The following is a 25,265-nucleotide window of genomic DNA, read 5'->3' on the forward strand; positions in this document are numbered from 1 at the left end:
AATATTTTGTCCTGACTTGGGAAAAAAGTAAAAAAAAGCACAGAGATTTTCAAGGGATTGACAATTCTAACATATTTCATGGCAAAACCAGCAAAACATGCCTCTTCCCAGGATTCCCATGCTTCCTGGTATGCCCAACTTACCAGCTGCCATAGCAGCCAGCCAGTTGGGTAGCTTGAGGAGCTGGCTTGCAGGGGACCCAGCTGCCCAGGGAACCCAGCTGCTAGCCAGGGAGCTCAAGGATCAGGTCAGCTGTAGAGTCAGGGACCCTGCCAACTTGCTAGATTTTCCAGACAGGCAGCTGGAGAACCAGGCAGTCCTCCTGCCACCTGGCTGGCAGGAAAACAGTCAGGGAAGTGTGTCAGCCACCTGGTTTCCATCAAAGATTGAGATGGTATCAGCACTGTTACGTTATAAATGTTTTAACCAATTCTATATCCAAGCCTCCAGTCTTTCGTTTTTCCCCACCTGTCCTAATTCCCAAGACATGATGATTCCATCATCTGAACATGTGAAAGTCCCATTCACTTTAATAGTAGTTGGCTGAGTGCACTTGAAGAGATCATTAAACCTTGTAATCCCTCACTATTCTCTTATCACATTATTCCCTCTGTCCCTTTCTCACTCTCTCCCTTCCCTCCTCCCCTTCAAAAACATACTCTCCCAATATTCCCATAGTAGCTGGTCTGGACTTTCCCCTTAATTCTTCATGGAGAGGGTGAATAAGCTCAGTTCACTTATTTTCAATCCACAGGAATCATTTTCAGGGGAGTGGGCTGAATGCTTCTACCCAAAACCCCATTAATAATCAGCAGGACCCTAAAGGAACCTGCTCCTCCTATAATATTTTGTAGTCCTTCCTCATGATTCTCAGTATCACTGGTATATTGATTTCAATGTGAGGTTTTTCTCAGTAAAAACTGAAGATAAAATGGATACCGAACTTCAGAGTTTGATCCAAAGCCATTGTCACCATCGAGAAATGAAATGCTCTGATAGCTTGTCTTGCACCTTAACTGGAAACAATTGGCAGACAAGAAACCATTTAAGAATCATTTTGCCCTGGATACTTTTAAAACTAACTTTTGGGTTGCTGAATCTTTGTCTGAGTGTGAAACATGGTATTTGTGTTAAAGATAATACAGAAACTTGGAACATTAGTCTCCAGACTGTAATTAAAAACTAGATGAAGTTTATCATCACGAGAAGCACAGAAACAAAAGACTTCACACAAAACCAGAATACTAATTTTAACCTCAGGAGAACAGCACAAGTTTTGTGTTAATTTTTTTACTACTACATCAAGAGGCAGCAATATACTTTTAGACTATTATTGCTAATTCTTAAGAATTTCTATGACTGAATAGTTCATAAATATTCTTAGTCTGACAACTGTGCACTTAAATCTCTGTGATATGTCAGAAATACTTGTGAATTTGTCCATGTGCAAAAGAACTACATATCAGTGCAAGACAAAAATAATAAATATATCAAGAAAAATACACGTGCATTGTTTCATTGAAAGATTGGCGTAAACCTCAATAGACTCTCTTTTTTCATTACTTTCTGTCTTCATCTGTCTTTCCTCTTTTCTCTTTCCATCACACTCTTGTTTGTTTTTTCACCCATTCCAGGTATGGTACTGATAATTCCACAAGAATTTTCCCCATGCTGCTCTACCATCTGCCAACAACATCAGTTCTGACAGGAATAGCCAATATCTCATGGGTGTAAAACAATTTAGTCTTAGTTCTGGATCTGTTCCAGCGCATTTCCTCAGCAGAGATGAAAAACTGTGTCAACTGAGCTGTGTTGCATATATTTTTTATCTGCTCTTGGCTAAGGATTGAGGTAAAAAAATGCTAAATTCATTTCCCTTACAATCCTATTTAGACAGCTTGTACCGAATCTTATTTAGTATTGCATATATAAAATACAGAGAATAGGAGAGAGACATCAATAGTATTGATGCCCAATTATGTCATATAGAGATCCAGGGGTGTACAGTGAGAAATGATGGGGTATATAAGTGAATGTGGGTGATGACAGAGGAAAAAATACAATGAAATTAAGAGGAAGTAAATTTAAAGTTTGAAAACTAAGTTTGCCTCCACAGAACATAGCTTCTCTTGCTGTGAGGAATTATCAGTTTATTGCACAAAGCGGGTCACACAAGTTCACTATGGGCTCTTATTTCATCATCAGTAACAAGTTAAAAGTAGGACCAGGCACACATCAATTTGCTTTCAAGAATCTGGCCCAGTCACACAAGGATTCATGGAAGCTGTGATGCCAATCAGGTTCAGCATCTATGACGCTGACCCCTGGTATAAGAAAATAGAGAACATAGTAGAACTCTCCTAATTGAAATTGTCAACTTCTCCTTTGATGAAAATACTCTCTGAATCACACTAATACAAGCAAGTGTGATCAGTACCGAAGAACCACTCACTCACTGTTAGTGACCTTGTAAATCTGATTACTATCAGAACAAAACAAAACCAAAAAAAATCCAGTGCCCTCTGTCAGTTGCCAAAATCCTGGATCCTTCTCAGTCAGATTTCAAGCCCTAATACAGAGACAATACTTGCTCTGCCTGGTGACTACTTCCTGTTTGTAGACAAGGAAAGTAGATCCATACTCATCCTGCTGGCTCTTTCTTCAGTATTCAATACCATTGATCACTATATGGTCCTGCCTTGTCTTGCAGAGGTTGTAGGGTGAATGGAAGCACCCTGAAATGGTACAGGTCTTTTTTTTTTTCCAGAATGTGATGGTTGTCAGGATGGTTGTTAGGAACTAAACTTCACAAAGCCTCACCTACAGAGTTCTACAAAACTCAGTTCTCTCCCTCATATTATTCAGCATCTGTGTGAAACCATTGAGTGAGACAGTACAACACCAGATGAAGGACCTGTAGTACATGGTCAACACCTCATATTATCTCTCCTTTATGTAAAAGGAGAACAACAGCATCTCCTGGTTTCCTAATGCCAAGCTGAAATCAGCACTAGGATGCATAGCAGCCAGCTAAAGCTTAACATAAGCAACGTTGGATACCCAAATGTTCATGGTAGCAGTAACATCAATTTCCATCTGTGACTGTGCAAAATTGTGACCCTTCTTATCATAGAATCAAAGAATCATAGAATGTTAGGGTTGGAACGGACCTCAGGAGGTCATCTAGTCCAACCACCTGCTCAAAGCAGGATGAACACCAACTAAATCAGATTCAGATCTGGCTGTAATGACCTATGTATTTGTAAATTTCAGGTTGTTTATTGCAACTGATATCTAAGAATGATTAGTTGAAAAACTTGAGGTGGGACAAAATGCAGCAATCCATCTGCCTAGCAACACAGGTTGCTATAATCACATCACCCCAGTACTCAGCTCTTTGCATTAACTCCTCATTGGGTCTAGTTCAAGATCTCTGTAGTGATATTCAAAGCCCTCCATGGGACTGGCTCTAGGTACATCTGCAGCCTTGACTTCCAAGAACAGCTATGATCCGCCAGAACCATGAAATTCCCAACAAATAAACAGAGAACTTTCACAGGAGCTTAGCCTAGGCTCTGGAACTAATTCCTGCAAGAAATAAGAATGACCACTACACAGGCCTCACCATACACAAACCTAGAGAAACAATTTGGGGGAGGTAATATCTTTTATCGAACCAACCTCTGTAGGTGAGAGAGACAAGCGTTCAAGCTACACAGAGCTCTTCCTGGGACCAACATGTTTACAAGAACACTGCATAAACACAAACCTGGGATGGATAGAAGATGAATCGAAACTAAACTCTCAGATGGGATTTAAAGTTAAGACAACAAGGAGCTGAAAAAAATAGTGCAAAAGGATTTATCTTAAAACATTAGTGTTTAATTAATGACAATTCATCTTGTGCTTTCATCAAATGTAATATCTAACAGAATATTAAGTACATCAACCATAATGTTTCCACAATAAAAATGCAAATGCACTGCTTGATTTGTGAAAGACTTCAGAGGATTGTCCCCCCCAACAGCAAAGCAAAGGATGAGCTTCTTTAAGGTGGATCATGGCTATGGATAAAACAAAGCTAAAGCTCACTGTGCCAACTTGTGCAGCACTGGCTCCAGGCACCAGCAAAGGAAGCAGGTGCCTGGGGCGGCCAATAGAAAGGGGTATCAGTCCATCTGTTGTTGGGACGGCACGTTCAGGTCTTTGGCAGCATTAATCACTTACTCTGGGTTAATTAACAAACAAAAGTGATTTTATTAAGTATAAAAGTAGGATTCAAGTAGTTTCAAGTAATAACAGACAGAACAAAGTAAGTCACCAAGCAAAATAAAGCAAAAACATACATGTCTAAGCCTAATACATTAAAAAACTAATTACAGGTAAATCTCACCCTCAGAGATGTTCCAATAAGCTTCTTTCACAGACTAGACTCCTTCCTAGTCTGGTCCCAATCCTTTCCCCTGGTACAGTCCTTGTTAGTTTCAGAAGACATCTTAGGTGGAAACTAGGGGTTTTCTTATGACTGGCCTCCCCCTTTGTTCTGTTCCGCTCCTTTTATAGCTTTGGCACAAGGCGGGAATCTGTTGTCTCTCTGGGTCCCCACCCCTCCTTCTAAATGGAAAAACACCAAGTTTAAAATGGATTCCAGTATCAGGTGACATGTTCACATGTCCTGTGAGACTCCAGCCTCCATGCTTCCTGGGCTGGCTCATACGGACACAGAAAGGCTTGCAGGTAAATAAACCATTTACAACCAATTGTCCTAATCAGTGGGAGCCAGGGCCACCCAGAGGATTCAGGGGGCCTGTGGAAAAGCAATTTCAGGGGCCCCTTCCATACAAAAAAAGTTGCAAAACTATAGTAAAAATGTATTTGGAAATGTAAAAAATAACCAGTGAAATACATTCAAAAATTAATTTTAATAATTTGAAAATACACAAAATACATTATTTAAAAATATTAAATGCTTTAATGGTATGTATACATTTGCAATTACATAATGGGCTGTTGCTGGGTGATGGTGATGTTTGGTGCCAATGGGCTGTCACTGTCTGGGGGTTGGCGCTGCTGTTGCCCAGGCTGGGGGGGAGCTGGGCTCTGGGTCAGGGGGTGCCTGGCTCAGAGGGGTTAGGCTCAGAGCTGGGGGTCAGGGCTGGAGGGGATTGGGTTGGGGGGGGGGTGTCCGCATCAGAAGGGCAGGGCTCAGAGCTGGGGATCAGGGCTGTGGGGGGGATGGGGTCGAGGGGTGCCCGGCCCCTTACCATGCTGCTTATCTCCACCTCCCCCCCTCTCAGAGCCTCAGCACGCTGCCTCTGGGAGTGGTCCTGGACAGCACTGTAGCAGTGGTGTAACTCCAGCGGGACCTGATCTACCCCCACTCAGCCCCCCGGAGCTTGCAGCCCACCCCCTGACCACACGGCTCTGAGCGGGAGGAGCTCAGGCCCCGCCTGAGCCATGCCGCTGCTGTAGTGCTGTCCAGGGCCACTCCTGGATGTGGCACACTGAGGCATAGGGGTATGGGGGAAGGCGGAGGCAAGGGGGAGCCTCCAACATTCTTGTGGAGGCCCCTGCGGGGCCCGAGGTCTGGGGTAAATTGCCCCACTTGTTCCCCCCGCCCCCCAGGACAGCCCTGATGGGAGCTATCAAAATTCTAAACAGCCATTAATGGCCCACACTTTGCATAATCACAATAGGTTCTCAGAGTTATACTTCATATTTCTAGCTTCAGATACAAGAATGATACATGCATACAAATAGGATGAACATACTCAGTAGATTATAAACTTTGTAATGAAAATACCTTACAAGAGATCTTTTGCATAAATCATATTCCAGTTACATCATATTCACACTCATAAGCATATTTCCATAAAACATATGGCCTATTTGGAGGCAGATGACGGAGTGGTAGGCAAGATCAGGAACATCACCCAGAGAAAGGTGGGAAGAACTTAAATCTTGATATCCAGAGGCTAGAGATGACACATGAGGAGGAAGAATCCTGGTAGTCCTAAGTTTCGGGGCCCAGATGAGACATCGAGCCCCTCCCCCCAAGTCATTTCACCAGCCTAGTGAGAGCACCCCACAGGAGGTAGCAGGGGAAACCTAGTTGTGTGTTTCATGTTTAGCTGACCAATGTGAAAAGAGACTGTCCCCTGAAGGAGTGTGTCTACCCTGGATGTTGTTATAGCGAGGTTCATGGTTTGTGGGGGCTCCTCAAACCGGTGTTGAATGGCACCATATGTGGTGTCTGTAAAACTGGAGAAACAGATAGTGAAGGGCCTGATGACACAGATTGTGTCTAAACACTTATTAAGGGAAAGAAATGGACTTCTGTCTGGTAAGATAGATTGGCATCGGCCAGTCCACAGATCTTGTGTGTGTGAAGGGACTCTAGTATACCCACAGGGCTGTGGCAGAGTTAGAGGTATAAGAAGGCCAGAGTAGCTGAATGAGATTTAGAGTGCTGAGTATCCTTTCATGGCCGGTGATCCTGGGCAGAAACTGGCAAGGTTTCTCAGCCATAATGCAACAGGCATGTGAGCCAGTAGAGGAGAAATCTACCTAGCTTGTGGCGCTACAATCAGGAATGCTCAGCACTTCTGGGTGCACTGACGGGGGTTGGAGGAACTTGTTAGATCACATGGATACTGCTGAGAGAGGAAATCTGAGATATCTTCACAGCGTGGAGGAACAACTATAGGAAGCCATTGGGGACTTGTATTTGGCACATGCCTCTGTTGCCGCTACCAGTGCAACTGTAGCTACATTGCTATTTATACTTATGCTAGCTTGAGGAGAGCTAGTGTGAATATTTGTACACAAGCAAAGGAATCACAGCGCTAGCTTAGAGTGCAGATGTAGCCATAGCAAAGTTGTTTTGTGTGACAAAAAATTATTTCACTGGAAGAGAAGATGGTTTCACTTTATTACAAATTCTTTTCAGAATAAACCTCAAATATTATCCAGTGCTTCAGAGTTTAGATAAGCACACTTATACTTAATCCAGTCAATTATTCTTCCCACTCAATCACAATTTTGACAGTATAACAATTCTTTGTCACAAATACTTGAGTATAGTATTTGTAGTACTACAATTCCTCAAAGTCCAGTATTGACTATACCACTCCGCAGCATAGTTCCTGTGATTGTAGGCAGTGTTGATGTTCCTCTTATCACTACTGTCTAAATGCACAACTGATAGGAATATGTAGAAGCTGCTGTAATGCAAGTGTAGTAATGTTACTGTTAGGTATATAATCAGAATACATTTTCTTTTAATCTGAAAATGAAAGAAAAAGTTGGAAAGTTTCATAGCTCTAAAACAAAGTTCTCCAAAATCCACGATATTGTCATGGACCATAAAGGTGCTTGCTGTCTGTGTACTGTACTATCTGACCTTGCTTATTCAAAGATGCACTTGTTACAGAATGTCAGTCTCTAATGAGGCCTAAAGTAATTGAGCCTGATTGAACTGGCAAGATGCTGCCTAATTAAAATGATAAATGGAATTGGCTGATCATCTATGGAGGGCGAATAGCATGGAAGACATTAAACAAGGTCATTCTGTCAAGGAGAACCACTAATGCTATGAGTTTCTCTTCTTTGGGTGGTGTCCTCCAAATATGGGCTGTCCCTCCTGCTCATGAGCAGGTGTATCACTTAGAAGGCATCCACTACAATATGGCAGAGGCTCACATCTTTAGAGCTGTTCTGGGCAAAGGTCATTGAGTGTTCATCCAGTCCATCCATGATCACCTTCCTCCCTTATCCATATTTGAAGATGCAGGTAGAAAATCTATAAGCATTGAGGCTGAGAGGACCAAGGAACTTTTATAGGCTTTTATAATAGATAAGACAGCACAAGATACCTTCCATTGCCACAAGGGAACAAAATCTATGTTGGCACATGGTAGATGACTTCAAATTTACCTTTAAACAGGTCAACTGAGCCTTTTGCTTTGGTCCTTTTTAAGTCTATGAGCAAAACCTTGATCAGCTTGTGAAATATAACAGCTGTGCCGTATAAGTTGAGTACAGACCCAGTTAAGGAAGAGGTGTATATCCACACCATCTTAGGAAGAACTGGGGAAGGGAGGCACAACTTCTTTATGTTTCCCTGTGTGCAGGGATATTATTCAAGCTGCAGCATCATTTTGCTACTCCCCACAGTACACCCAACCCATTCTGTGACTCATGTGAAGGGAGATTCATGGTCGTGACATCTTCCAGCTCTAGTTGGGGACATGTATGGCCCCAAGAAGTACATAGAAGGAGCAGTCCCTACCGTTTCCTCAGTACAGGGACTGCAATTATCCATGTGCTTGTGTGGGGCATGCATAGGAGTGGCAAAGGTTCTGAATGCCTTCCTTCCATGCATCTGCATGCAGGCCACAGTATCCATTTATTCTTTCTGTTATACCAGCAGCAGGGTTGTGTGCCTGGTCACCCATGCCCTTCTATTCTGCAGCTGTCTGAGAAAAAATGTCACATTTAAAAGTCAGCCATGTCACATGGAAAGAACTGCAGCAGCAGGAGCAGTGGCAGTGTGCTCCCATTTTTATTCATGTTCTTTCCAAGGTAAGTCTACAGATCTGGCGCAGAGTCCATATGAAGTTCTAGCAATTATTGAAGGAGATTAGGCAAGAGGCCAGAAGAATTAGCTCTCTGGTTATCATAACGCCAAACAGCTTCCATCAAAGAGTTTTGTTTGCTAAGTGAGTCTGAGGAACAGGGCAGGATTAGAAAAATGATGTCAGTGGCTGTGGGGGGCTGCTTAAATGCAGATTATTGAAGTTGCAGTTCAAAAATCTAGGTTTAATGAATCTCAATGGGTAGATTTATCTTATAATTGCAGATCGTAATTAGAAGAATTGAACTAATTAGAACTGATATATTATACATATGCATTTAAGCTTAACTGAAAGTAAGATTTTTGTGCCTAATTTCAGAATGACTGGGTGTTAATGTGCAAAGTGTTTTTTTTTCTTTTTTAGTAGAAGGTGTTGCAAAATCTGCTTATATTTCTTTTCTATGCATTAGACTTTCATGCTGTTTCTCTGTTATTAAATATTTAAAAATTTTCTAAACAAAACAGAGATTATTTATTGGTCCTGCAGTCTTTGACTCTAACTAATAACCCCGAAACATGAAATTTGGATATTAATTTTATTTCAGAGGACTCCTCTTGAAACAAATACTCATGCAAATAATTAAAACAACAAAAGCCCTACAAACCAAGCAGTCTTTTGAATGGCGATCTTTGTTAGTTGGATAATTGCTGTGCGAGCTTTAAAGCTTTAAAATGGGTGTAGATATAAATATGAGTAATATTAATTTGTGGGTTATATTAAGATTTAAATTTCTATTAATATTCATAAGTCTTAAGGGTATTATTATTATTATTTTATTATGGACTTTTAATATACATAGTAATGCTATTAGCTCTCATTACTGAATAGTACATAAAATGTTGTTCACCGTTAATGTAGTTAAGAATGGATTTCTCATCTCATAAAGGGTGGATGTCAGGGTGATGAAAAATGTGCCATTGTTAAAATCTCAGTGGCCTACATATAACCATGTGACAGTTTCATGGTTGGAACTGAGCTCTAGTTTCCATGTTTAGAAGGGAAGGGAGAGGGAAAGGAGTAGAGTTTACAACTACTTGCTTTGCATAATTCCCTGTATATTGGGAAGCCATATTTCTTCCCTAGAAGCAGAACACAGGGTATCACTGCAGACAATAAAAAAATGGATGGAAGTAAGAAAAAATGAGGTAACGTTTAGGGATTGGATTAGATTCCCCCTCATCACTGCACAAAGATGCAAATTTCATCACTACACCAACAAGGTCCAAGGGGCAGCAACAGGGATTCATTATATCAGGGAGCAGCAGCTTTAATCTCCACTAGGGACCAAATATCCTGCTGCAGGAGGATGCTCAAATCAGCTCATCCCCAGCTGGCCTAGATATTAATAATGTGGGTTGTGCTGGCCTCCTATCCACTGGTAGAGGGTCACTGTGGACACCTTATATTGCCACAACTTCCCCCAGTGGACTTTGTCTTCAGGAGTTATGGCCATATTTTATTCCAACTTTCCTAACATAGACTGTATAGTGAATTGGCCTCCTAACTATAGAAAGAGTCTTGAAATTAAAATTAGTCTTATATGATTCAAGCTTTTTAAAAATATGGAGTCTTTCACCTGTTTGCACAGCAATTAATACGATTGTTCTGTAGCCTTTAAGCAATTGATTGGTTGTTTCAGTTTTAATTTTTAGAGAACATGTGTCCACATCACTAAAAATAACCTCTTTAACTGGCATTCTTGTTTCAGTCATTTCAGTGTAGTAGCCGAATGAACTACCTTCTTGACCAAGAAGTGGTTCCTTGTGGAAATAGATGATGTCACTAGATGGGGAAGCTTGCATTACTCATAATACTTTTGTTATCCACAGCATATCTTATCCAAAGATCTCATTTACCGCTATTAATTAATTAACCTATTTCATAACATCCCTGTAAAGTAGGTGTTAACCCCCTTTGGCAATGGAAAAATTGAGTCACAGAAAGGTAAGTGAGTTGCCCAAGGAAAGAAGGCAAGTCTGTGGGAGGATAATCCAGAGCTCCTGACTGCCAGGCTTTCATGTTAACCACTGGATCTTACATTGTCCCATGTTCCTGGTGTATTTAGCGTAGGGTTAAACAGAGAACTTCAATGTCCAAGTCTATCAAACTGTCATATGTCCCAAATGCTAACTTCCCTGTAAAACCTGTTATCAAAGCCTTTGCTATTTTATTTAATTTGTTGTGGAAAATCTAGCATCAATGAAGTGTCTGAGAACATTAGTTGTTCCAATGAAAGGATGGATGTTGGTAATTCTGTATGCAAGTTACTGAAGTTTGATTGTGGCGGGAAGGGGGAGGAAGGTTTGGAATGAAGGACAACAGCATGTTTAATGGCTATGGGACCAAAGTTCAAGTTCTCAGTAAGAAGAGTGTTACCAGGACAAAAGACATGGAATAAAGGGAACTTTTCACCCTTTGGGAGAATTTTATCCTTCAAGTATTCAGCAGAAAGAAGATATGGAATAGCCACTAGCTTAGGGAGGCTTTGACCCTTCAACTGATAGTGTGCCAGTTGTTGCGCCTGTCCAGGGTCCCACTGAAGTTAACAGGACTCCATGCAGCCAGAATGAGATGCCTGTGAATGATCAATTTCAGGCCTAGGGCCAGAGTGAATATGCTGCTGGAAAGAGACAGAAGGATAGTGTGTGAGTTGAGGGGAAATGTAAAGTTGGGTGGGATGAGCAAATCTGGAAAAGAACACAGGACAGAGTAGCATAGAATGCAACAATAGATGTTAATCAACAACAGCCACTGAGATCATGAACAATGGTGCAATTCGGAAGTTACAGCTGTTGCTTTTCGAAATGACATGCTGCATGTGGAAAAATGGGTGAAAAGGAAAAAATTCTAATTTGTTTAGTAAAATAACTCTTAATTGTTAGTGGTTAGAATGATTAATTGTAAATTTTATGAGTTTCTTTTTATGACTTCAGAAAATATGATGACAAAATGTGACATTCTATCATCCATTATGTATGTCAACTTCACTATAAACTTCCCAACATCCAAGAAAATTCTACTTGTAATGAAGTTAATAATACAGATATTACATCAAGAAAGGTCACATCAGGCTGGCATTTTAATTTAGCCACCTCTTCTTAATATGGTGGTAGGAATTCTAATAAAAAATCATTAGATCAGATAGAATAACTCATCCAATAAAGCCTGGAGAAATGTCAATATTGACACTTGCAATGATCTTATTTGCATATTTAATATATAACTGATTAATGCTAATTTTATATATATATATATATATATATATATATATATATGAACATGTCTTCCAAATAAGAAACCTATATATGGTTAAGTACAATAATCCTTACTAGATGCAATAATTGCACGCCCAAATATTTCTGATACATTTTAGATTAATAGATGAGATGACATTTAAGGAGAAGATGTGGGTAAAGTTTAAAAGAACATTATGAAAAAGTGTCAGAGGGGTAGCTGTGTTAGTCTGGATCTGTAAAAAGTGATGAAGAGTCCTGTGGCACCTTATAGACTAACAGAAGTATTGGAGCATAAGGTTTCATGAGTGAATACCCACTTTGTCAGCGCAATGTGTCATTATTGAAATAATAAAAACTGTTGTAATGGTAGTCACCTTTACTCCAGGTAGTCCTTTTCTGATAGGCAAAAGAACCCAATGTAAAGATCTTATGGTTAATATAGCAATGGGCCCAATTCTCCACCTCTTTCATTATAAAAATCATTTACAACTGTGCAAAGGTAGGTGTAAATGCTATCTGATCACAGTGGTAGCAATTTATGCTAATTTGCACTCCCTTTGTACAGCTATAAATGACAACACAAGGTACAAGGCAGTAACTGTCCCTATTAAGATAAAAAAGCCACGTTTTATAAGCCTGAAAGGCTTTTCTTTAGGTACGTGCCTATTGAATAGTTAAGGCCCGTTCCTAAAGTCCTAGATTTTGTTTTTGTAAGGAGTGCCAGGTCAGGCCCTTAATTACCTATGTTCTTATGAGATGTCTACAGAAGGAATATGTGGCGGTGTTAACACCATGGTTCCTGAAGCTGGGAGTAACACTTTTCTCCCTAGCCTCATCTCTTATGAACACAACCTAAAAGGAGCTTTCTTAATACAGTATTAGTAGTCCATTATTTGTGAAATCATAAGTACTGATGGAAGGCGGTCCATAGAGAAGCCACATTCTGAGTATGGGTGGGTGAAGAAGGCTGAAATAAAACAAAGAACAGCTTTCATATCAACCTGGACTCCCTTCTATCTTGCTGTCCATCAATCCATCACATTTACAATGTGCCTGTCACTGTAATACCTAGACTGATAAGGAGAGAAATGTAAGGTATTGGGAGTCAGGACTCCTGAGTTCTATTCTTCACTCTTTCACTGACAGCCTTGGGAAGGCAATTTATCACTTCTGTGCTTCGGTGTACCTGTTTGTAAGTAGGGATAATACAATGCTTGACAGTGGTGTTATGAGTCCTAATATTTGTAAACTGCTTCACGTTCATGAAAGATGTACAAAGTATTATTATATGACTTTTGCTTTAAAATCTCTCCTCTAGTTCCAATTTACCATCTTCTCAGTTACTGTTGATTCCTGCTGTTCCTTCTCTTCTCCTCAGCCAGCTACTCTGCCTATATTTATAGGCTGAACCCTTGCTCGAAGATAAGTTATCCTTATCAATTTGATCCTTTTCTATCATCCTAGCCTTGCTGACCTTCTCATTTTATCCTTATATCATCCAAGTCTACACCCTCTTCTAATGAAAATTTCACTTACTGGGCTGTTGCCTTGAGTCAGTGTTATGACCTCAGACTTACTGAATCTTCTCTTCTGACATGAAACCCTGGAACTGTGTAAGATATATTACTAGGCACTAGGGACTGGGCTAAGCTGATGAGTCATATATCACTCTAAGTTTCTTTAGTCCTATTTTATGTTTGCCACATCACTTCATTCTATGGGCACAAAAATGTTGTTAGTGCTTTGGCACACTATTATAAATGAAGTGAAAGCTGAAATTGTTAAATAAAAGTTGGAACCTGTCTACTAAATGAAAGGCTCTCAGTGAATGTTGGCATCCTTTCTCTGGTGGCTCTCTTATGCCTCCAATTAATAAAAGGCACTTATAGATAAACACGGTGAAAGTTACCAGACCAGATCCACAGGCACAGCTGAGCTATGCTTTGTGGAGGTGTAGTGATATGCCACCTTTATGCCCCCTTGTCCCTGGGGCAGCTGGGCGCTGATTTGGTCCTCAGTGAAAACTAGAACCTATGTTGGTTGCAACGGTCTCCTGGCGCTGCTTTGATCTCTCAAAACCACTGGAGCATTGTGCATTAAGGTCATGCTCTCTTCTACCTCTATCTTCTCAGAACAAGCCTGCACTGCAGATGAAAGCAGATGAGCAAGAGCAACTGGTGTATAACTAACTTTACTGGCTTTATGTCATTAGGGATTCTCCTATGCTAGGGGAATCTCCAATTAGCTGTTTAAACCAGATTTCCACCACAGCATCCCAAGGAAGACAGAAATGGTCTGCAGACCGAGCTCACTGTGTTTCAGAAGTCAGATAAGCTCTTATATCTCAGGCCTCCAAGAGATTAAGCTACTGCATGTTGTCCCCATTCTGACCCACTGCAGTACGGTGGATAGCTGCTTCCCCACATTGTATTTGCTCCCAGAATGGAAGATCAGTCAGGCCTACGACCATGGTGGGGTGTGGTGGGGAGGGGAGTGTCTTCAAATGCAGGCTCTAAAGCAATCCTTTGTGCTTTGAGTAAGACTAGATTTGCAGTAAATAGTCTCCGAATTTTAAAGACATAAGTCTTCAGAAGACAAACTAGCACCTGAAAATGTGGCTCTTGCCTTTCATTTCTGAAGAAGGACTTTTCTAACTCATTTAACTCAGAATTTATGGCATTTTTGTTTGCTGTGAGAAGAATACAGACTATTATCCCTTTACATGAGGGATATAAGATGCTTTACTCCCAAGTACTGCTGACTCCTCAGCAGAGACCACTTTGGATACACTGCTTGAAAGGTTTAAAGCAGAATTCAACAGTATACTAGATAAAAGGGAGCTAGGAAGGGGAAGGAAGGGAAATTGATGTTCTCACCAAATGAACAGATGATTCTGGCAAGATTTCCAGGAGAAATATGACTGTAGCTAAAATGCAATCACACTGAAATGGATTTGTGGTGACTGACCTCACAGAAGACCAATCTACCATACACTAAATGAGAATTACTTTAAAAAAGAGGTGTACTCACCATAAAGTAAGTTGTCAGTCTGACCAAGTACAAGTGTTTTACCCTCTCCCCATTCCAACAGTGTGTATTTGTGTTGACATTTTTCTCTGTTATCTGCTTGAAACAGTGTCTTGAAATTAAGGAAGCACTTGCATTTCATTAGAAGCTCTCAATTGCTTAGCAGTCCTTTCCTAACACAATTTGCTACAGTACTTAACTCTGAGATACGAACTGATGTCAATGTCATCGTTACTGAATAAAGATGGGAAAGGAGGGGCAAATAGTTTAACTACCTGATTTTCTGGATGGTACTGAGTGCTATGGAGGGGGAAAGGAAAGGTGGGGATTTTTAAGTGAAATAAACCATGTCTTATCCATATAGGCCCAAATCCAGCAAAACATTTAAGCATGTGAGTAGTCCAATTGACATGCATGTGCTTAAGTGATTTGCTGGAGTGGGGCTATATTATCTTCCAAACAAATTTAGGCCTAAATTCATCCCTGGAATAGCTCCAGTGAAGTCAATAGAATTACATCAGGGATTAATCTGGCAGCTTGTGCAAACTCCTGATTTGGGCTGTGATGTGGTGGGCTCCCCATAGTGGACTTGAGAGAGCTGAATTATGCCAGGCAGGCTCAATCAACCAATTCAGCAGCAAACAGGGGAGAGATTTAGGCTACGAGGAGGTCACTAATTGCAAGCAAGTTCACCTCTGAGGGAACAGGTGGGTCTTACATAAAGCTAAGAAACTAGCAATGGAGAGATTGCAGGATAATGGTCAGTCTCTCTGAGGGAAGGAGAGACAGGAATCCCTGGGGCCTAGTAGACCCTATGAGAGTCAGATCTGACTAGGAGGAGTGGAAGCAAGGTAAGACATAGTCCAGAGGTGAGAGCAGTAATGTTAGATAAGCTGCAGAGCTTGACTTCTTGGTAAAGGACCTGGACTGGAACTCAGAGCAGAGGGTGGGTCTGGGTTTCCCCACCAACCATTGCAGAGCAGTACTACTTGGGGCAGTGAATTAGAAGACTGCCTGGGTCACTGCAGGAGTGACAGGATCAGGTTGTTGGGCATGAGGACTGCTGATGCTGCTTGAGCAGAAGGACTTTGAAGGACTCCACCCTGGAAGGGGAATCCACTTAGTTACCTGGCCTGAAGACCAAGTTGTGAAGAGGAAGCTTCAGCTCCCTGAGGAGCCGCAGAGTGAGCAAGAGACAGAGAGTGATGGATGGGGTGTGAGCCTGGCAGAGCTAATCCCCAGAAAAAGCCAGGAGGAGCCACTGAGTGGTGAGTAGCTTGCCCTGTCACAGGGGCTAATTCAGGAGTGATGTAAATGGTACTATGAATCATATATTGTGGTGTAAATGCAGGGCCAGTGCAAAGAAGTTTCGCTCCCTCGGCAAAACTGCCACCTTGCGCGCCCCCCTCAATCCCTGCAGCAGATGTGCCCTGAGGTGCCCCCCTGTGGCAGCTTCCCCCCCCCTGCTCTGAGGCGCTCCCTCCCCCATGGCAGGCCCCCCCGCCCCTGGGGAGCCGTCTGGCACCTCCCCACCCCAACTAACCTCTGCTCCAGAAGCCCTGCTGTCGGGAACCCCTGGGCTGGCTGCCGGCGGCGGCGTGCTGACCCAGGGGAACCCCTGGGCTGGCTGCTGGCAGCTCAGACTCCCTCTCCCTCCCAGCAGCTGCTGAAAGACTTTAAAAAAAAATTGGGGGCACCACTTTTTGGCGCTCCCAAATGTTGGCACCCTAGACAACCGCCTAGTTGGCCTAAATGGTATCACTGGCTCTGTGTAAATGGGTCAGAAGACAATGTAATGGGGAAAGGACTAACAAGTGCCAATACGGCAATCAGCAAGTGTGCAAAGTGAGTATAATTGACATGCTGAGAGAGCATAATGAGGGTACTTAATCAAGAAAACTTACCAGGAGAGTGCAATATAAACAGTTTAAGGTTTATTTTGTTTTACATGATCTTGTTAGTGGCTTTTCCTATTAAACTCAGCCCACACACTCACTGTGGCCTGAATCTCAGTTACACTAAGATCCCATGATGCTATTCTGGCACAGTAAAGAGGGGATGGAAATGGTTGCCTGAGAAAGGCCCTGTGCAAGGAACTGTGGCTAGTGCAGAAATGATTTAAGGAGTCTACAGCAGCCCGGCTCCTAGTTCATGTCATAGGGGGTATAATGAGTAGAAAGAATGGCCCATAAAGGGTCCCTAAAAGTGGAGGTTTCCCTAACTTACACTGGGAGCCAGGCACAGCCCTAGAATACAAGGAGAACTGGGGTGACCAAAAGCCACCCTTTTGTTCCTCTGTCCCTATGCCAGGCACAGGAATGGGACAACTGAAAATCAGCCCCCTGTGAGTCAATTGGTGCAGGTTACATGGCTATACTCATTTTCTATCCCAGTGTTCAATCCTGCCATCATTTACATGGGTTCACTTCACCCACAGATGCCAATGGGAGTTGCATACCCCATAAGCATCGGCAGAAGTAGTAATGAACATCACTCTGGCCTTTGCATCATTGCAGAATCTAATTCATAGACAAAAAAAGGAACTCAGTCATTCAGGTGTGTATGTTGCAGAGGAGAGGGTTACATTTTCTACACAACAGCATGCCAAGCAGAGCTGGCATAAATATTAACAGCAACAAACAAAGGTTTTCCTTTTCACAAAATATATATATGTCACTCGAATAATGTGCAAACACTGTAAATCATATCAAGGCTCCCCTCACTCCTTTTGCTTTTGAAATTTCTTTAGCATATCTGAAGAGGCAGAGAGTCAGGGGCCCCAAAAGCTTCAATAAAATGTTACGTGTGACAGAACAGACAGCTGGTGAAAAGAGGAGACTCATCTTACTGTGAAGTGAAATTGAGAGCTTTCAGAGATGCTTGCTGTGTTCTCGCTAGAGAAAACCTTGATGTGTGCAATAATCTACGGCCAGAGCCTTGAAGATTTCTCTATCTCTTTCTCTTTTCCCGTCCTCAGTTCTCAATATACCTGTAAAGAATCAAGATGAGCTGAAGAGCACTCAGACAATTTTTATGTGATTATGTGGGCGACTATAATGGAGAGATGTTTGGCATTATGATGACCTTTTCCTTTCTTTTATTTTTGTAGGTTGTTCTACGCCTGTGTTGAGCTCCCAGCACCACTGAGCATCAGCAGTAGCCCAGCCTTCATACATAATTCATGCAATCAAAACTTTGCAACTGTGCAAAATTGTGTACCCCACATCCTGTGCCTCCCAATTGGCTTTCCATAGACTGTCAGAATTACAGCAGTGTGGCTCGCTCAGTGGCCATAAACTGAAGCACTAATGAAGCTGCCTGAACTGCACAGTGGAGAGTCAGTTAATAAGTCTCTATTTTTAATTTTGATCAGCTGACAGGAGGTCCAAAGTGTTGGAAAAGCTTTAAAACAAAAACCAACAGCAAGAACAAAAAAAATCATTGTGGCAGAATTGAGTAGGAAATGGACACAGATTTTAAGAAAGGTTTTTATTTCTGATGGACAAAATTAAATATCCCTTTGAAAACACCAAAGTGTTTCAAAATTGACCATCTAATTTAGTAAGTAGGCAGTTAGCTATGAATTGCTGAAATAAATGCCTTGGAGGCATTGTGACCTTGGAAATGTGTTATCTTAAATTTATATATGCCTTAGAGTGTGTGTCAGCCAAAAAAAAAAAGCAAAGCATCAACCTCCCAGATTCCCCCCACTCTGCCTATGCTCTTTTTCCTTTCTCCCCCCTCCTTTCCGATATGTATGGATAGGCACTGAGTGTGTTGCCTCTAAAGAGAACAGCAGAACAATAGGTTTGGGAAATCTCTTTTGTCATTTGCTAAACACAGGGAGTGAAATTCTATCTCACTGACATCAAGGGGAGTTTTCTCATTGACTTCAGTGGGGTCAGGATATTACCTCTGAACCATATCCTCAGTTGAAAATGACACAGCTCCACTGATGTCAATGAAGGGAAAAAATTCTTCCTAGCTTCTGGCACTTAATGGTTGATTTATGCCCAGAATATGAGTGTTTCTATTCTAATTTTAACATACTGTATTATATGTCTGTAGCTATATGTATATATGATCCAAATCCATTTCTAATTCACTGTTTGAATCTTACTCAACTCCTGATGTCAATGATATCTAGAAGCAGTTAGTGCCACAGGTTAATTATGCGTGTGTAAAAATATATTTCTTTTTCAAAGTTTTTAATTCATTGGCTTTCAGTTTTATTGTATGCCCCTGGATCTAGTTTACGAATTTGCCTTCCTGTACCATTCCATTTTTATTCATCTATATTATGGCTCTTATTCGTCTTCTCTGTAGACTAAACAGTTTCAAGCTTTTCAATCTCCCCACGTACCCAATTGTCTTCATAAATCTAATCATGTTTGTCAGACATTTCTAAAAGTCAGAACCAGCACCTTGAACTTCACTGGTAAGTCATCAGGAGACAATGTTGCTCTTTGAGTATTGGGGTCATATGTACCCTGCAAGGTGCACCTCTCAATGGATAGGTAGGCACATTCTGCACTAGCTTAAACTTCTTACTGGTGCAACCATATGTGGAACACATTAGAACACTAGTGTGGAGGTGACAGAGGCATGGATAATGGTAGAAAAGTGTGTTTCAGAAAGGAAAAGTCCCACACTTATAGACAGAAGTAGATGATGAAACATCTTTCTGCCTACAGCTACCGTTTGATAGTGAAACTCCAGCATCGCAAACCTTTTTCACAAATGGCAGCTGCATTTCTTCAACCAAGTTTCACATATCACTCACGCCAGCGCAACTCCCTGAGACCATTTTGCCCTTGCATGAATTAAGTCACAGCCTGCTAGCCATCATCTAGTCCCTGATTTCCCAAATATATTAGGTTATTAATTCTTCTGCTTCAGTTGCGCCTGATGTGATGGGGTTATTCAGCGAATACCATCTGCATTGTGAATATGCTGAAGACCATATTACCTTACCAACACTCCTAACAACTTCATATACACAATGATCTGTGGAAAAAATCAACCCCTGCAGTATTCAGATGTAAGAACAATCAGGGCACACGGGCATTGCCCAAAATTACATTTTGGAACCTCACCAAATGGATATCAACAAGACTGGTCAAAAACTCTATCCACCTCTATTAACAACTGCAGACACCCCAACCAAACATGGCCAGTTCTATAAAAGTTAGCTCATAAAGCAAATAAAATCAATTTGTAATTATTATCCACTGACTAGCACAACCAATACACTTTCCACTTCCAATCCTGTTCCAAAACCTGACTAACCAGAATCTAGGAAATCTGAAAATTCTAAAAATTGCCAGGGTTGACTTTTAACACTGGTGATGGTATAGACTCAATAGACTCCCCTCTCTAACTAGAAGTATAATCAGCATCAAACAATGGTTTCTTAAACAGGGACCTCACAGTAGTTTCTTTATATGTTGACAATCTGGCAATCTGAATTTATGTTATGTGTCTCTATGTATTTTTCTAATTGAGGTGTTTCCCTGTCTGCAGTCTGGTTACTGGCTACATTGCCAAACAAAAGTATTCTTTTTTTTAAATAGTAGAAACTGCTACTCCTGCTTTGACTCTTTACTCTCATCCATGCTATGGAGACTCTGTCTCCAGCTTCAATCTTCTTAATTCAGAGCGTACATTTAAAGTACCATGGCCACTGGTGCAGGGCTACGGACAGATAGTGACAAGCTAATGATCTAGAACAGGAAGGGAAATACAAAGTAGCCTATTAAAAAAGTTGTTGAAGATTCTTTAATGACCTGCACCTCTGGAGTTATTCTGAATTATAAAAAATGCCCAACCCAATAAAACAGTGCTACCACATAGCATCACCAGTGTCAAAAGATACCTCTCCCTGCCGCCTTCTCCTCTTCCATAGAATTAACTGAAAAAACAAAAACAAAAAAAGCAGTTGCTGAAAAGCTTGTATCATTTATATAATTTCTAGAGGAAGTCGCCCCAGTTCTCCAGTAGGTAGCTGCTGGGAATGAGCTACGACTCCTTGATACTTGGCCACCTGGTCCAGATGGAAGTTAGAGTAGGCTCCTACTGTTCTAACTTCTACCACCGGTGTAAGCTTCCATAATGGAGCTTATGCCACCAGAGGATCAGGCACAGTCAAGCTTGGCTTAACCATGCTTCCCTGTCCCTCAGCTTTCCTCCTCCTCGTTCTTACACTGGAGGTGGGGGAGAAGCTGGGACAGGAAGCAGCCGATCTGCCATTGCCATCTGTGCCATCATGCTAGTGGAGGATCCTCCTACACAGGGTGATTGAGGGGCGGGGGATCTCTGGTTGTTTTAAACAGGTCTTGCAAAGTACCTAGAGAAGCTGGCCCAATGTTCTTAGAATTAGTTTATACTGCCTTATTATCCTTGAAATATTTCCCACGGTGAATCTAGAAAATGTGATGGTGACTGGAAAAAGAAAATGATATGGTACTGATTCTTCCAAAGTGGTCCTCCAATATTACTACGAATTTTGTAAAGATCCGAATGGTAAAAAGTGGGTGCCTAACTTTAACCATCCAAAGCTGGAAAGTGCTGGCCTTTTTTTTCTCTTCTCCAAACTTTGAACTGGCTCCATTACACTTTATCAGTGCAAAAGAATCTTTAAAATATCAAACAGGGGAAATAGGTTGTCAAGAAAACTGGTGGCTTAAAATAAGAGAGAAGACCTCTATTTCTGACTGCAAAATAGACCTGTACCTGAACTTTGTTAATTTGCAAAACTGATTGCAGGACAGAAATTTGGCTAATATAATGGAGTTTTATGATAGCAGAAAAATATTGTAAATGTTGCTACCACATTCCATTTTTGCTTTTATTCTCTTGCTGTTACTGAAGAGCAAAATATTATTATAGTATTGCAATAGTTTAAAATAATTTTTATACTTTAGATTTTACTATTTTTACATATAAATCATAACCCTCTAAACAGGGGGAGCTAGGGAATTCCAGCTACCATACAGATTGTAAATTCTTTCTGGATGGGTCCCTATGAAATTTACAAAACAGAATATTCCTTATCACAGTTTCAATAGTCTCCTCCTGCACTACAGCATAAATCAGACATATTGCTTGCTTGCTTGCAAAGGTTGAATACCCTTGCCATTCTTGGGTGTGCAGTATAGTGAATGGCTAATTCACATTCTCCATTACTTATGTACATTTCCTCAATAGCTCTGTACAAGGTTCGTTTTGGAGCTCAGGGAAAGAGGCATTTCTCATTCACATGCCGTGTAAATTTTTGACTCCACGTCCAAATCCTGGACATTGGCTTACACCTATTGCTGACTGCCGTGCACAACTGTGGGGATGCTGCAGCAACAAAAGCGCCATTCATTAGTTTCTATAACCGTCCATGATCTGGTAATAATTCAGTAATTTTACGGTATTTTTGAAAAAAGCAGGAAGTGTCTTGGCCATCTCCTTCTCACTATAACTGATATGATACACTAGGGCTGTGTGCAAGCTATTGCAGTATCCATCAAATTATGACATATGCCTACACTCACTGCACCACTAATATTTAATGTCTTGCTTTGGGATATACTGAGTATAAGAGCCTTTATATTAAACCAAATTCTGTCCCAAAATCTGCTATGATGCTTGCATATGCATGTACGGGCACCGATTCTACAAGACACGCAGTGAAATGTGACTGTGTATCTGCAGAAATGAGCCCTGAAGTGCTTAGAAATTAGGGAAGTGTTTGCTGTTTCCAAGATTGCAGCTTTTCTTGACTTTGAAGTGTGAAGTGGTGAGTATTTTCATCACACCATAAGAATTAAGGTTGTAACAATCAGTACAGATGCCTGAATCCCCAACACAATGTCTGTTTTATGCAACCTCATATTTCATGCAGATTAAGTTTTTCCTGGATATTTTTTTTGTGTGTGCATTGCTATAGCGTATTAAGCTTTAGTGGACTTAGACAGGAATTGGATTACAAAAATTACAGCTAATGTCATAATCTTTATGAAGAAATGAGGGGGAACAATTGGAAAAAGTATGTGGAGTGTGAGATATCAAGGATAAGAGGAGGAGAGATACAGCAAGCCACTTTCTGGTAAATGATGTGAAAACTGATTAAATATACAACATTGCCTCACAGTCTGTCTAGCAAGATGAAATGTACAGTATGAACACAGAATGAGTTTTCTCTGAAGTGTTACTATTGAAAATGGAGGTAAGTTCTATGAAAATTTTCACTTCCTCCAGATCAGACTATTATAGCCTATATATATAATTAACTGCTTATTATATATATATATATATATATAAGCAGTTAATTATATATATAGGCTATAATATATATATATATATATATATATATATATATATATATATATATATATATAAAGATATTGGAGATACTGAATACTTCCCCAACTACAATATATGACTCACTGACACTCACAGTTAAGGAGAGTCTATGAAGTTTAAGGCCCCAGTGGTGCAAAAATGTATGCACCTCTTTGTTTTGTGCACTGTGAGTACTTTCCTTGGGGACCTGATTCTGAGGCATTAAAGTCAATCGGAGCTTTACAGGCTCAGACGCTGGATGGAAAAAAAATGCCTCACTAAAGTTATACTGCATATTTTAAGCACATGCATATTTCTTTTCAGGATCAAGGCTTTAATGTCACTTGATGAGAATCCCAACCTGAAAATTATCTTAAAACTTTGTTACAAGTATTATTAATTATTATTTATTTGTATTACTGTAGTATGGGGTAGGCAAACTACTGCCTGTGGGCTGAATCCGGCCGTCAGGGCTTTCAATCTGGCCGTGGGGTTGCTATCCCTGTGGTGCCCCAGGCCCCGCACTGCTTCCGGAACCAGCTGGCACCACGTCCCTGCAGCCCAGGTGGGAGGAAGGGCAGAGGGCTCTGCATGCTGCCCTCGCCTGCAGGCACCACCCCCCACAGCTCCCATTAGCCGAGAACGGGGAACCACAGCCAATGGGAGCTTCAGGGGAGGTACCTGCATGCGAGGGCAGCGTGCGGAGCTCTCTACCCTCCCCCCCCCAGGGACCGCAGGGACATGGTGCTGACCGCTTCTGGCCCAGTGCATGTCACTGCCACCCTGGAGCCACTCCAGGTAAGCAGTGCCGGGCCAGAGCCCACACCCCAACCCCCCTGCGCTGAGCCCCCGCTGCACCCTGCCTGCAGCCCAACCCCCTGCTGTACCCACACCCTTCCTGTACCCCAACCCCCTGCCCTGAGCCCCCTGCCACACCCCACATGCCTTCTGCACCCCAACCCCCTGCCCTGAGCCCCTCTCACACTCCTCTCTGCACCCCTGCCCTGACCCCCCTCCCATACTCCGCACCCCCTCCTGCATCCCGACCCTCTTCCATGATCCCCCTCGTACACCCCACACCCCTCCTCAGCCCCATCCCCTTACCCTGAGCCCCTTCCTGCACACCGCACCCCCTCCCACACCCCAATCCCCTGCCCCAGCCCTACATTCATGGCCCTGCATGCAATTTCTCCACCCAGATGTGACCCTTGGGCCAAAAAGTTTGCCCACCTCTGATGTAGTGACTTGGAGTCCTGTCTCAAGACCAGGGCTACTTTTTGCTAGACGCTACAACTTTAAAAAGATGGGGAGGGATACATATTTCTCCCACCCCCCCCCAGTTTGTTTACTTTGTGCATTCATAGCATCTTGTATTCAGTCAGTTTTGGATTGTGGGGTGGGGAGAGTTGGAATTTGATGACTGTGTATGCTTCTCTTGGCTCTGCAAAAGGAGTTTTGACAGTAATACAATGCTGAAAGTGAGCATATAAAACAGGCAGTAGGAAACTGACAGGAGTAGGCACAGAAAGAAAGGGAAGAGAGGTGAGCCTGAGTTCTTTTAGTGGTTTTCTCATACCAAAACAAAAAAACTGCTAAACGTAAACAGAGGAGCCAATATACTTATACTTCTTTTGAAAATAGATTTTAAATACAAATAATTCTGGACATGATAGTAAAGGATGCTCTGTCAGAAAACAGTATCTTTTTAAAAAAAAACATACTCAGTTTTAGCATGTACATTAAAGGAACACTGTACATTTATATCATATATACCATTTCAGATTATAATCATTGTCTCAGTATGGAACTGATTCAGTAAGGTATTAAACAAGGCAAGATAAAGCATGTAAGGAGCACCCTGGGACTTAACTGGGACTACTTATATGCTTAAAGTTAGGCATATATTTAAGTAATTTGTTGAATCAGGGTATGTATTTGAAAACATTATCTTGGGCACTGATGTTATCATATAGGTAGGCTCTGGTTTGGTAAAAACTTGGATGGAAGGCTCCAAGTTAAACCCAAGTGCTGCAAG

The sequence above is a fragment of the Gopherus flavomarginatus genome, chromosome 4 (genome assembly GCF_025201925.1).
Source record: "Gopherus flavomarginatus isolate rGopFla2 chromosome 4, rGopFla2.mat.asm, whole genome shotgun sequence".
In the NCBI taxonomy this organism is placed as follows: Eukaryota; Metazoa; Chordata; order Testudines; family Testudinidae; genus Gopherus; species Gopherus flavomarginatus.